This window comes from Loxodonta africana, chromosome 3 (assembly GCF_030014295.1).
Source record: "Loxodonta africana isolate mLoxAfr1 chromosome 3, mLoxAfr1.hap2, whole genome shotgun sequence".
Lineage (NCBI taxonomy): Eukaryota > Metazoa > Chordata > Mammalia > Proboscidea > Elephantidae > Loxodonta > Loxodonta africana.
In genome coordinates, this window is record NC_087344.1 from 128,715,825 (window position 1) to 128,729,444 (window position 13,620).

The window sequence follows — 13,620 nt, forward strand, 5'->3', positions numbered from 1 at the left end:
TTGCCTAGCGGCGCCGCCCTCGGTACGCATGCGCACCGTGCCCGCCCCGCTGTTCAAGCTCCTCACCCCAGTTGGCGGCTTGAGTCTGAGGGAGGGGAAGGAGAAGGGCGCGCCGTGGCGGGAAGGGGCGGAGCGGACGGTGGGCGCGGCTGCTGCGTGAAAAGAGCACAACCGAATACCCGGCGTCTCTTCGCTCTCTCTCCGGAGAGGACCACTTGGGAGAGGTAAGGAAAGAGCCTGTCGTTAGCCGCCAAGACCCGAAAGGAGCTCTGAAGAGACCGGTGAGGGAAGTCAGACGCTGAAGGAGTTTATAAAAGGACTCGTGACGGGGTGACGAGGACATCCTTGTCTATTCCTTTGTGAGTTTGAGGCAGGGGTTGAGGTAAGGGGAGCCGATCGGAGACGTAGGAGCTAGAAGTCACCGGCACACACCGTCCTCCTCACCGAAATGATTCTAAGTGACCCGATTTTGTCCAGCGGACGTCCCATCTGCAGCCCGCTTCCCCACCATCAGATCCTCCAAGGCGGAAAGAGGGCGCGGAGGTCGGTGTAACCGACTAAGGTTGAGCCAAGCGGGCTGGGGAGCGGGACGCTAATTGGAGAAAAGAGAATCTTCTCAAAGTTTGACTTCTGTTGTCCCACACCTCCAGAATCGGTTCTGTGGAAGAGGTAGTGAAGAAGCCAAGGTGATGGCTGTAGGTTTCGCTTGTTTTATCAGTTACCCATTTCATTTAGGGGCATTAGCAATTATTGTAGTTTTTTTTTTTTTTAATCTTTTTGTGGTTTGGGAAGTTTGCTTTTTTGTATTTCAGTTGTAATGTATTATCTCCTGCTTGACATTGACCCCAAAGAAGTTTCACAGATCACAGTAGAATCTACTGGAACAAAATAGTTTCAAGCCAGTGCGTTTTTCAGCCCTGGATACGTGTGTTACGCCACCACACTTAGGGCAGATATTTCTGTTCTCTTGAGGTAGTCTGTCTTCAATATACAGAAGTTTCCAGTAACTTTAAATAATTTCGTCGTTAATGCATTTTGAATATCGTGTATGTTTAGAAAACTTGTTGATCTGGGTCACAAAACCTATTTACTAAATAATTTAAAATAGTAGCAAAAATGTACAGTATAAATTTAGTATTTTACTTAATCATATAATGGATGTAACTAGGGTTATAGACTATGGTTTGAATTCCAGCTTTACCACTACCACATGTGTGTATCCTTGGGCAAGCCACTTAGGAGCCCTGGTGGTGCAGTGGTTAAGAGCTCAGCAGCTAACCAAAATAGTTGGAATTCACCAGCTGCTCCTTGGAAACCCTACTCTGTTCTATAGAGTCACTATGAGTCAGAAGGGCAGTGGGTTTGGGGCAAGCCACATAAACTTCTCTGAACTTCTGCTTCCTTGTTTCAAAATCAAATAATAAAGCTTAACTTCTGGAGTTGTTTTTGAGAATTAAATGAAATTATATATATAAAGAATATGGCACAGACCTCAATAAATATTGCATCTTTCTCCTCCCCAGTAGGCTGCCTTGTTGACAATATAGAACTAATATCTCACTGAGACTTTACATATTTGTAAGATTTGCATTGAGCAAATCTACTGCAAAAGACCTCTTTAAATTTTGAAAAGCAAAGATGTCACTTTGATGAATAAGGTATGCCTGACCCAAGCCATGGTATTTTCGGTTGCTTCACGTGCATGCAAAAGCTGAATAGTGAAAAGGGAAGACCAAAGAAGTGACATTTATTGTGTCGGCGAAGAATATCGAATATACCACGGACTGCCAGAAGAGCGAACAAATCTGTCTTGGAAGAGGTACAGCCAGAATGCTCCTTAGAAGAGAGAGTGGCGAGACTGTCTGCTTACTTTGGACATGTTATCAAGAGGTACCAATCCCTGGAGAAGGACATCATGCTTGGCAAAGTAGAGGGTCAATGAAAAAGAAGGAGATCCTCAGAGAAGGAATGACACAGTGATTGTAACAATGGGCTCAAACATACCTATTGTGGGGATGGCACAGGACTAGGCAATGTTTCAATCGGGTCGCTGTGAGAGCAGACTCAACAGCACCTAACAACAACAACATTAAACATAGGTATCTTTACTCAAAGAATTTTTCATTTTAACAGTAGTTGTAGAATATATCTCTAAATTCTAAGGTAAGAGCTGTTAAATCTTAGTTCTGGAGCGGTTTTTAGGGCCTCTCTTCTGTGAGGAAAAGTGTTGAGGAATGAGCAAAAGCCATCTTTGTTTTAGGTTTAAACATTCTTAGAAAATGTTGGTCTGGTGTTTTTTAATCACTGCAGAGGGAGATCACAGAGTGGATTGCTGTCTCAAACACCAGATGTTATCTTAGTTTTATGGTATGTGTCTAATAAAGGATTCAGTTTAGGATAGGAAAGAAAAAACAAAATGCTGAGTTCATTAAGTTCAGTTGCATCTGAAGTGATTAGCAGTAAATATAGTTTGTGAACTTTAAATTTCTCCGACAACAAGCCATGTTCTGTGACCTTCCACAATGATTTAAAACATTTCACAGACCTTACCAACCATATGAGGAGGCCTGGCGGTGCAACAGTTAAGTGCTCGGCTGCTAACTGAAAGATGAGAGGTTCGAACCCACCAGCTGCTCCTTGGGGAAAAAAGACCTGGCAATATTCTCCAGTAAAGATTATAGCCTAGGAAACTTTATGGGGCAGTTCTCCTTTGTTCTAAAGGGTCCCTAGGAGTCAGAATCCACTCAACAGCATACAACAGCAACCAACCATACAGACACTGAAGCTCACTTTTCAGATGGTTAAAGACATGCCCTGTTGTAAAAACAATTTGACAGCAAGAGAATACTCATACAAGTGTATGATACAAAAAAAAAAAAACCCAAGAAATCTGTCATTTTATGTTTGTCAATTTTCATTTTACATGGAATCTTCACCTTAATACCCTAAGCTCTTTGGTTCACTAGGTCTAAATTCAGTGTTCAAATCAATAAAATACTTGTATGTTCATGTGCGTTGCTTGCATTGTACTTTTACTTTAAAAGCTGAATATTTTTTAAAGGTGAGACTCACTATTTTGATTCTTAAAAAGTGAGCTTATATTTTTCTGTTCTTACAGAGGCTGACAAAATGAAGTTTAGGGAGGATGAGTTAGTTGCCCATAGTTATAAAGCTAGTTTGTGGCAGAGACAAGACTAGTACTTGGATCTTCTGATTTTTATTTCACTATATGACAGGTCAGTCGATACGCTTCTGAAAGGTCACGGCCCTGAAAATTCTGTGGAGCAGTTCATCTCTATGCATAGGGTCACCATGAGTCAGAACTGACTTAATGGCAACTAATGACAACAATATTTATGTAATGTCTTTCTTTCCATGGAACTGCTCATATATTGGAGTGATAATTAGTTTTCATAATTGGGTATGGAAATACATGTAAGGACATTTGGTTATGAGAAATAGTGAAAAGATTCTTTTAAGATACCCCAGTAATAGAGTTGTAAGAGGTCATTGTATTTTTAGCTTAACACCTATGATGTCATAACCAATTTTCATTTTCAGTGACTAAGATATTTAAAACACAATTGCTATTGAGTTGATTCTGACTCAGGGTGACCCCACGTGTGTCAGAGTAGAACTGTACTCCATCGGGTTTTCAATGGGTGATTTTTTTTGAAGTAGACAGCCAGGCCTTTTTTGAGCACCTCTGGTTGGACTTGAACCTCCAACCTTTCAGTTAGCAGCCAAGCTCATTACTCTTTGCACCACTAGGGACTCCAAAAAATGATAGAGACTATTTTATCTCTTCTTTGTTCTCTCGTAAATTTCCTTATAAGGTACACAAAGAAGCCAAAGAGCATTCTTTCATCACTGGATATGTGTGTGGTTCAAAAAAAATTCACATTCCTTCATAGACAAGATGGGGAAGAGGGGAATATATTCTTTCTACCACTATGTATGACTAATAACTATGCTTTCATTATTCATTAATAACACCAATATTGACTTGCATTTACAATCAGGAAAAAGTAGTTTTCTAAGTTCAACTCTAAATATATTTGAGGTCTAATCATTTTAATCTTGAGCTCCTATGCTAATTTTGGAATATACATTTTGAGATACCCAGTAGCCAGGCATTCAAATTCCATTTACTGAGAGAAGCATCATTACAATGTACATCTTAAGTCAGGTTTTATGTTGGGCAAGAAGATATATCTCTCCCTTTAAAAGCTAATAATTTTTGTAGTTGGGTGAACAGAAATCTATTTAAAATGTCTTGTGGCTATTTTAATGATTATGAAAACTATACTTGCTCAAAAGTCCCCGTAAAGGGTATCTGAAAACAGTCTGTTCTATAATTCCTTTTCTAACACAGATTCTAATTCTATATGACACTGTTACTCTCTGGGAGATCCCTTCCCCCCCCCCCCAAAAAAACCCTATATAGCTCAAGGAAATCACAAACCAAGACAAGTATGCCATTTTGTCTGCATCAGGCAAGTTCTGGGACCTGTATGAAAAACTAACTTCAATCCTGAATCTTACAAGTCTAAGGGCTGTAAACTGGTTTGAGTTGAGTGCCCACAGGCATTTTGATCTATTTACCTGGAACAGGTAAACCTCTTAAATGGATTAGAACTTTACACAGCAGAAAAACCATGAATTATATACAACAGGGAGACCTGGTGGTGCAGTGGTTAAGAGTTCAGGCTGCAAACCAAAAAGCTGGCAGTTCAAATCCACTAGCCGCTCCCTGGAAACCCTATGAGGCAGTTCTACTCTGTCCTGTAGGGTCAGTTGGAATGGACTTGACAGCAACGGGTTTGGGTTTTGTTTTTGTTTTGTTTCTTTGGTATATAGAGCAGAACTCTAAGGACATGTGTTACCTGAATTTATCCTTATCAACTGGACCACATGTCTTGGTGATTTAGGAATCAGGAATTATGTCAAAAAGTTCCCATAATCTGGCATAAATTGGCTGTTTGTTTTAGTTTCTTTTTCCAGAATAAAAGTTTGCATATTACTTTTTGTATTGCTTGAGTGACGGCAGTGGGTTTAGTGGGTATAGGACTGAAACAAAATAAAGAAACAAACCCATTGTCGTCAAATCAATTCCAACTCATGATGACCCCATGTGTTCAGAGTAGAATTGTTCCATATGGTTTTCTTGGCTGTTAATCTCGGCTTTAGTCTTTATAGAAGCACATCACGAGGCCATTCTTCCACAATGCTGCTGAGTGGGTTCAAACCACCAAACTTCAGGCAACCAACAGGTTAGTAGTCTAGCGAAAACCATTTTCGCCTCCCAGGGACTTTATATAGGAATGTTGTTCTTACTGCTGTCAAGTTGACTCCAACGTGTATTTAGTTTATGTATAACAGAAGGAAACATTGCCAAGTCCTGTGCCATCCTCACAATCTTTGGTATGTTTGAGCCCATTGTTGAATCTATTGTGTCAGTCCTTCTCATGGAGGGTTTTCCTTGTTTTCTGTAGGACTAGAACCCTGCTTTTCTGACTCCCAGTTCTTTTGATTACTTTATGTAAGAATCTATTTGTGTATGTAAACATAGCCCATTTCAGGTTTCAAATTTCAGTATTATGATTTTCTAAAGTCTTCTGAGCATCTTTTGCATTCCCTATAACCAAATCATACAAAACAATTAAAATTGTCAGAATCCTTATTTTTAGGCACTGAACAGAGCATCAAAAATTCTTAAGCTCTACCACTGAGTTGCAAAATTATTTTTGGAAAAACGCAGGGAAAATATAATAGCTAATACTTTCAAAAGTAGAGACTAGATCAGAGATGGCAAATAGATGATATATTTATCAACAGTTAGCCCCTTCTGTGCCCAAAGTTGACTATGAAAATCCATTTCTGTATTCTTTCCTAGTGAGGTCAAGTGTGGCCATGGGATCTTTCTCAGTAAACTTTTATACAGGTAGTACTAGTTGATAGAAATTAGTGTGCAAGATAAAAGCAATTTTCCATTCCAGGCAGAGAGGTTGTAAAGCCAAATTATGCAGTAAATGAGAGAGTTCTAGTTGCTTTTTTTCTTTGATTATTGAGCTATCAGTCTCTTTGTTGAATTGTTGGCCTTGATTTATTAGCTAATTAACAATAAACCAAAAAAACCAAACCCGTTGCTGTCGAGTCGACTCCAACTCATAGTGACCCTATAGGGCCCAGTAGAACTGCCCCAGGGGGTTTCCAAGGAGCAGCTGGTGGATTCAAACTGCTGACCCTTTGGTTAGCAGCCAAGCTCTTAACCACTATGGCACCAATAGATAAAGAATTTGAAGGCATTTGACTGTGGATTATAACAAATTATGAATAATATTATTAAGACTGGGAATTCCAGAACATTTAATTGTGCTCATGTGGAACCTCTACATGGATTAAGAGGTGGTTGTTCAAACAGAACCAGAAGGTACTGTATGGTTTAACATTAGAAAAAGTGTGCAGTAAGGTGCGTCCTTACCATACCTATTCAGTTTGTATGCTGAAAAAATAATCTACAAAGCTGGACTGTATGAAGAACTCGGCATCAGTGTTAGAGAAAGACGGTTAACAATCTGTAATATACAGATGACACAACTTTGCTTTTCTTGAAACACTTATGATGAATATCAAAGACTGTAGCCTTCAGTATGGATTAAATCTCAATATGGATAAAAGAAAGTCCTCACAACTGAACCACTGAACCAATAAACAACATCATGATAAATCGAGAAAAAGATGAAGTTCAATGATTTCATTCTATTTGGATCAACAGTCAGAATCTGTGGAACCGGCAGCCAAGAAATCAAGAAATGTATTGCATTGGCAAACCTGCTGCAAAAGACCTTCTTAAAGTTTTAAAAAGCAAAAATGGCACTTTGATAACTAAGATGCACCTGACCCAAGCCATGGTGTTTTCAACCACTTCATATGCATGTGAAAGCTGAACAATGAAAAAGGAAAACAGAAGAACAATTGATGCATTCAAATTGTGGTTTTGGCAAAGAATATTGAATATACTGAGGACAGCCAAAAGAATCAACAAATTAATCTTAGAAGAAATACAACCAGAACATGACAATGGCAGACTTCAGCTCGCTTACTTTGGACACGACATCAGGAAAGACCAATTGCCAGAAAAGGGCATCATATTTTTGGCAAAAACAATGGAAATCTTAGTGAGATGGTATGGTGGTCAAGATTGTGTGTCAGCTCGGCTTGTCCATGATTCTCTGTGTTTTGGCAGTCGTATAATGTTGTGATCACTTCCCTGGTGAGACTTGATATGCAATTACCCCCATGATGTTATCTGCTGTCAGTAGCCAGTCAGTTGAGAGGGAGTTTCCTTGGGTGTGTGGCCTGCATTGAGTGTGCGCAGACGTTTTGGCAAGGCTTGGGGGCTTTCGTTCATTCTGGATCCTGCAGATGGCTCCTGTTCATCTGACCTCCAGTTCTTGGGACTTGAGCTACCAGCTTACCTGAGGTCTTGCCTGCCGATCTCGGGATTCATTGATCTTCACAACCTGTGAGCAACCGCCCTGCTGTCCAAGCTGCCAGTCTTGGGTTCTCCAGCCCTTGTGGCTATATAAATCAGGAGAAGCCTCTATCTTGACCGATGGACTTGGGACATTACAACCACATGAACCATTTCCTTTATATAAATCTCTTTCTCTCTATATATATGCTTTACTGGTTTTGCTTCTCCAGAGAACCCAGCCTAAGACAGATGGATTAACACAATAGCGACAACAATGAACTCAAACACACCATCATGAAGATGATACAGGACCACCATGAGTTGGAGCTGACTTGATGGCAACTAATAAAAACGAAGACTTTAAAAATCCCAAATATTATATGTTAGGATTTTAAGCATACCTAAAGTTTAAATTAGCCTCTTTTGGTTTCAGTATAAAAGATTCATTCAAGGTACCTCAAGTAATAGGGAGATTAATGTAAAGATCAACATGGAGCAGAAGTAGAGACAGATATTCCCTGGAAATCCACAAAACAGGAACATGTGTACTGATAGGCCAAACTAGAAGTAGATCCAAGGCTGCTGACCCCAGCAGCAAGAATTCTTGACTCTTCTCTTTAGCTTTTAGCTATTAATGTGACTTAAGTATTTTCTGATATCTCCTGATTTGGCCTCTAACTACTAATTCACTTGATCATTCCACTCTATCTTTTTCTGTTACTTTTTGCAAATAGTTACATTTCTCATGACATTGGCTTACCTCAGGCCTATGATTTTTTTTTTCTCATTCAATTTTATTTTAATGGAAATATCAGTACCCCACAGATAATTGCTAGGAAAATTAAAAAGATACTCCACTGCCCAATAAAAAAAATTATGACAGCTTTTGGTGGAAATAACTTATAGATTTATAATGTAGTTCCATTGACATTTATCCTTCTGCATGATGTCTTTTCATTTCGTTTTAGGATATTTTAAGCTCATAATTCTTAATATCTCAGCAAGTAGGCAGGAATTCTTAATTTTATAATAGACTTAAAAGTCTTGCCTCTGATTTATCACATGCCCTTGACTACAGAAATTGCTATATTTTTATTTTATTTTTTATTGTGCTTTAGGTGAAAGTTTACAGCACAAGTTAATATCTGATTCAAAAATTTATACACATTGTTTTGTGACATTGGTTGCAGTCCCCACAATGTGATAGCACACCCTCTCCTTTCAACCCTAGGTTCCCCATGTCCATTTATCAAGTTCCTCTCTCTTCGTGGCTTCTCATCCCGCTTTGGGACAGGAGCTGCCCATTTGATCTCACATACTTGATTGAACTAAAAAGCACATTCCTCACATGTGTTATTTTTTGTTTTTATTAACCTGTCTAATCTTTGTCAGGAATGGTTTCATTTCTAGGTTAGCATTGCATCCAGGGGCCGTAGTTTCGGGGGTTTCTGCAGTCCCTGTCAGACCAGTAAGTCTGGTCTTTTTACATGAATTTGAATTAGGTTCTATGTTCTTCTCCTGCTCTGTCCAGGACTCTCTCCTGCGATCTCCATCAGGGTGGTCGCTAGTGGTAGCCGAGCGCCATCTAGTTCTTCTGGTCTCAGCCCGGTGGAGTCTGTGGTTGATGTATTCAAATACCAGCACAGCAGGTTAACCCACAGTGGACAGGTTTCAGCTGAGCTTCCAGACTAAGACAGACTAGGAAGAAGGACCTGGCAGTCTACTTCTGAAAAAAATTAGCCACTGCAAACCTTAGGAATACCAGTGGAACATTGTATGATATAGTGCTGGAAGAGGAGCCCCTCAGGTTGGAAGGCACTCAAAATATAACTGGGGAAAAGCTACCTCTTCAAAGAAAAGCCGACCTTAATAACAAGGATGGAATCAAGCTTTTGGAACCCTCATTTGCTGAGGTGGCATGACTCAAAATGAGAAGAAACAGTTACAAACATCCATTAATAATCAGAAAAAGGAATGTACAAAGTATGGCTGGGGGAAAATTGGAAATTTCAAAGATGAAATGGACTGCATAAAGATGTATAGCGTAGGTATTAGTGAGCTGAAATGGACTGGCATTTGCCATTTTGAATCAGACAATCACACAATCATACAGTCTACTATGCTGGGAATGACAACTTGAAGAGGAATGGTATCGCATTCATCATCAAAAGGAACATTTCAAGATCTATCCTGAAGTACTACACTGCCAGTTATAAGATGATATCCATATGTTTATAAGGAAGACCAGTTAATATGACTATTATTCAGATTTATGCACCAACCACTAATGCCGAAGATGAAGAAATTGAAGATTTTTATTAGCTTCTGCAGTCTGTAATTGATCAAACATGCAATGAAGATGCATTTATAATTAATAATGATTGGAATGCTAAAGTTGGAAACGAAGAAGGATTGGAAAATATGGCCTTAGTGGTAGAAACAATGCTGGAAATCACATGACAGAATTTAACAAGACTGACTACTTCATTGCAAATACATTTTTTTCGGCAACTAAACACATGGGCCTCGCCAGATAAAATACACAGGAATCAAATCGACTACATCTGTGGAAAGAGATGATAGGAAAACTCAATATCATCAGTCAAAACAAGACCAGGGGCAACTGCAGGTCAGACCATCAACTGAAGTTCTAGTTGAAACCGAAGAAAATTAGAACAAGTCCACAAAAGCCAAAGTACCACCTTGAATATATCCCACCGGAATTTAGAGACCATCGCAAGAATAGAGTTCATGCACTGAACGCTAATGACCAAAGGCCAGAAGAGTTGTGGAATGACATCAAGGACATCGTACATGAAGAAGGCAAGAAATCATTAAAAAGACAGGAAAGAAAGAAAAGACCAAAGTGGATGTCAGAAGAGACTCTGAAACTTGCTCCTGAACGTCTGGTATCTAAAGCAAACTGAAGAAATGATGAAGTAAAAGAACTGAACAGAAGATTTCAAAGGGCAGCTCAAGAAGACAAAGTAAAGTATTATAATGACATGTACAAAGACCTGGAGTTAAAAAACCAAAAGGGAAGGACACACTCAGCATTTCTCAAGCTGAAAGAACTGAAGAAAAAATTCAAGCCTGGAGTTGCAATATTGAAGAATTCTATGGGAAAAAGGAAACCCTGGTAGTATAGTGGTTAAGCGATACGGCTGCTAACCAAAAGGTCAGCAGTTCGATTCCATCAGGTGCTCCTTGGAAACCTTATAGGGCAATTCTACTCTATCCTATACGATTGCTGTGAGTCAGAATCGACTTGGCAGCAATAGGCTTTTTTCATTTTTAATGGGGAAAATATTAAACAACACAGGAAGCATCAAAATAAGATGGAAGTAGTATACAGAGTCACTATACCAAAAGAATTGATTGACATTCAGACATTTCGGGAAGTAGCGTAAGGTCAGGAATTGATGATACTGAAGGAAAAGGTCCAAGCTGCACTGAAGGCATTGGCAAAAACAAGGCTCCAGGAATTGGTGGAATACTAGTAGAGATGTTTCAACAAATGGATGCAGCATTGCAAGTGCTCTCTTGTCTATGCCAAGAAATTTGGAAGACAGCTTCCTGCCAACCGACTGGAAGAGATCCATATTTACGCCCATTCCAAAGAAAGGTGATCCAACAGAATGCGGAAATTATCAAACAATGGCATTAATATCACACACAAGTAAAATTTTGCTGAAGATCATTCAAAAGTGGCTATAGCAGTACATTGACAGGGAAGTTCCAGAAATTCAAGCTGGTTTCAGAAGAGAGTGTAGAACGAGGGGTATCATTGCTGATGTCACATGGATCCTGGCTGAAAGCAGAGAGGATAAGAAAGATGTTTACCTGTGTTTTATTGATTATGTGAAGGCATCGGACTGTGTGGATCATAACAAATTATGGGAAACATTGCAAAGAATGGGAATTCCAGAGCATTTAATTTTACTATGAAGACCTTCTACATAGATGAAGAGGCAGTCGTTCCAACAGAAGAAGGGGATACTGTGGTTTAAAGTCAGGAAAGGTGTGCATCAGGGTTGTATCTTTTCACCATACTTATTCAACGTATATGCTAAGCAAATAATCGAAGAAGCTGGACTATATGAGGAAGGACGGGACGTCAGGACTGGAGGAATACTCATTAACAACCTGCAATATGCAGATGACACTACCTTGCTTACTGAAAGTGAAGAGGACTTGAAGCACTTACTGATGAAGATCAAAGACCACAGCCTTCGGTATAGATAACACCTCAACATAAAACAAAAATCCTCACAACTAAACCAATAAGTGCCATCATGATAAGCGGAGAAAAGATTGAAGTTGTCAAGAATTTCATTTTACTTGGATCCACAATCAGCATCCATGGAAGTGGCAGTCAAGAAATCAAAAGACACGTTGCGTCGGGCAAATCTGCAAAAGACCTTTTTTTTTTTTGTACTTTAGATAAGGTTTACAGAACAAACTAGCTTCTCATTAAACAGCACCAATACTCTTTCATGACATTAGTTAACAACCCCACAATGTGTCAAGGCTCACTTCTCGACCTTGGGTTCCCTATTACCAGCTTTCCTGTCCCCTCCTGCCTTCTGGTCCTTGCCCTTGGGCTGGTGTGCTCCTTTAGTCTCGTTTTGTTTTATGGGCCTGTCTAATCTTTGGATGAAGGGCGAACCTCAGGAGTGACTTTATTACCGAGCTAAAAGGGTGTCGGGGGCCATACTCTCAGGGTTTCTCCAATCTGTCAGGCCAGTAAGTCTGGTTGAAGACCTCTTCAAATTGCTCAATAGCAAAGATGTCACCTTGAAGACTAAGGTGCACCTGACCCAAGCCCTGGTGTTTTCAGTCACCTCATATGCATGCAAAAGCTGCACAATGAATAAGGAAGACAAAAGAAAAATTAACTCCTTTGAATTACAATGTTGCCAAAGAATATTGAATATACCGTGGCTACCCCGTCCTATAGGGTCGCTATGAGTCGAAATCGACTCGATGGCACTGGGTTTTTGGACCAAAAGAATGAACAAATTGTCTTGGAAGAAGTACAGCCAGAATGCTGCTTAGAGGCGAGGATGGCAAGACTTCATCTCATGTGCTTTCGACATGTTATCAGGAGGGACCAGTCCCTGGAGAAGGACATCACACTTGGTAAAGTAGATGATCAGCAAAAAAGAGGAAGACCTTGCTGAGTTGGATTGACACAGTGACTGCAACAATGGACTCAAGTATAACAACGATCGTGATGATGGCGCAGGACTGGGCAGTGTTTCGTTGTGTTGAACATAGGGTTGCTATCTGTGGGAACTGATTCGGCAGCACCTAACAACAACAACACATTGACTGTGCAGCCTGTGGATCAAGGAGCAACTTTCAATTCTTCTTTTTTAAAAAAAAAATTTTTATTGTGCTTTAAGTGAAAGTTTACAAATCAAGTCAGTCTCATACAAGAATTTATATACACCTTGTTATATACTCCTAATTGCTCTCCCCATAATGAAACAGCACACTCCTTCTCTCCACCATGTATTTTTGTGTCCATTCAGCCAGCCTCTGCCTTCTCATCTCCCCTCCAGACAGGAGCAGCCCACATAGTCTCATGTGTCTACCTGATCCAAGAAGGTCATGCCTCACCGGTATCATTTTCTATCTTATAGTCCAGTCCAATCCCTGTTTGGAAGAGTTGGCTTTGGGAATGGATCCTGTCTTGGGCTAATAGAACGTTTGGGGACCGTGACCTCCGGGGTCCTAGTCTCAGTCAGACCATTAAGTCTGGTCTGTTTACGAGAATTTGAGGTCTGCATCCCACTGCCCTCCTGCTCCTGCAGGGATTCTCTGTTCTGTTCCCTGTCAGGGTAATCATCCATTATAGCCGGGCATCATTTAGTACTTTAGGCCTCAGGCTGATGTAATCTCTGATTTATGTGGCCCTTTCTGTCTCTTGGGCTCGTAATTACCTTGTGTCTTTGGTGTTCTTCATTCTCCCCCACTCCATGTGGGTTGAAACCAATTGATGCATCTTAGATGGCCGCTTGCCAGCGTTTAAGACCCCAGATGCCACTCTCCAAAGTGGGGTGCAGAATGTTTTCTTAATAGATTTTATTGTGCCAGTTGACCTGCATGTCCCCTGAAATCATGGTCCCCAAACC

General features: G+C 40.2%; 1 protein-coding gene across 8 annotated transcripts in view; it reads left to right on the forward strand.

Annotated features, from left to right (window-relative positions):
• Nucleotides 1–16: 16 nt before the first annotated feature.
• SPATA1 (spermatogenesis associated 1) overlaps nucleotides 17–13,620 on the forward strand; it is a 113,510-nt gene continuing 99,906 nt past the window's right edge. For 5 of the 8 annotated variants that reach the window (XR_010321421.1, XR_010321422.1, XM_064282167.1 and 2 more), the window contains exon 1: nucleotides 17–695. The gene's annotated coding sequence lies outside the window, so the exon portion shown is untranslated. The remainder of the gene's footprint in view (nucleotides 696–13,620) is intronic. The other 3 variants (XM_064282164.1, XM_064282165.1, XM_010591157.3) reach the window with 1 other exon arrangement.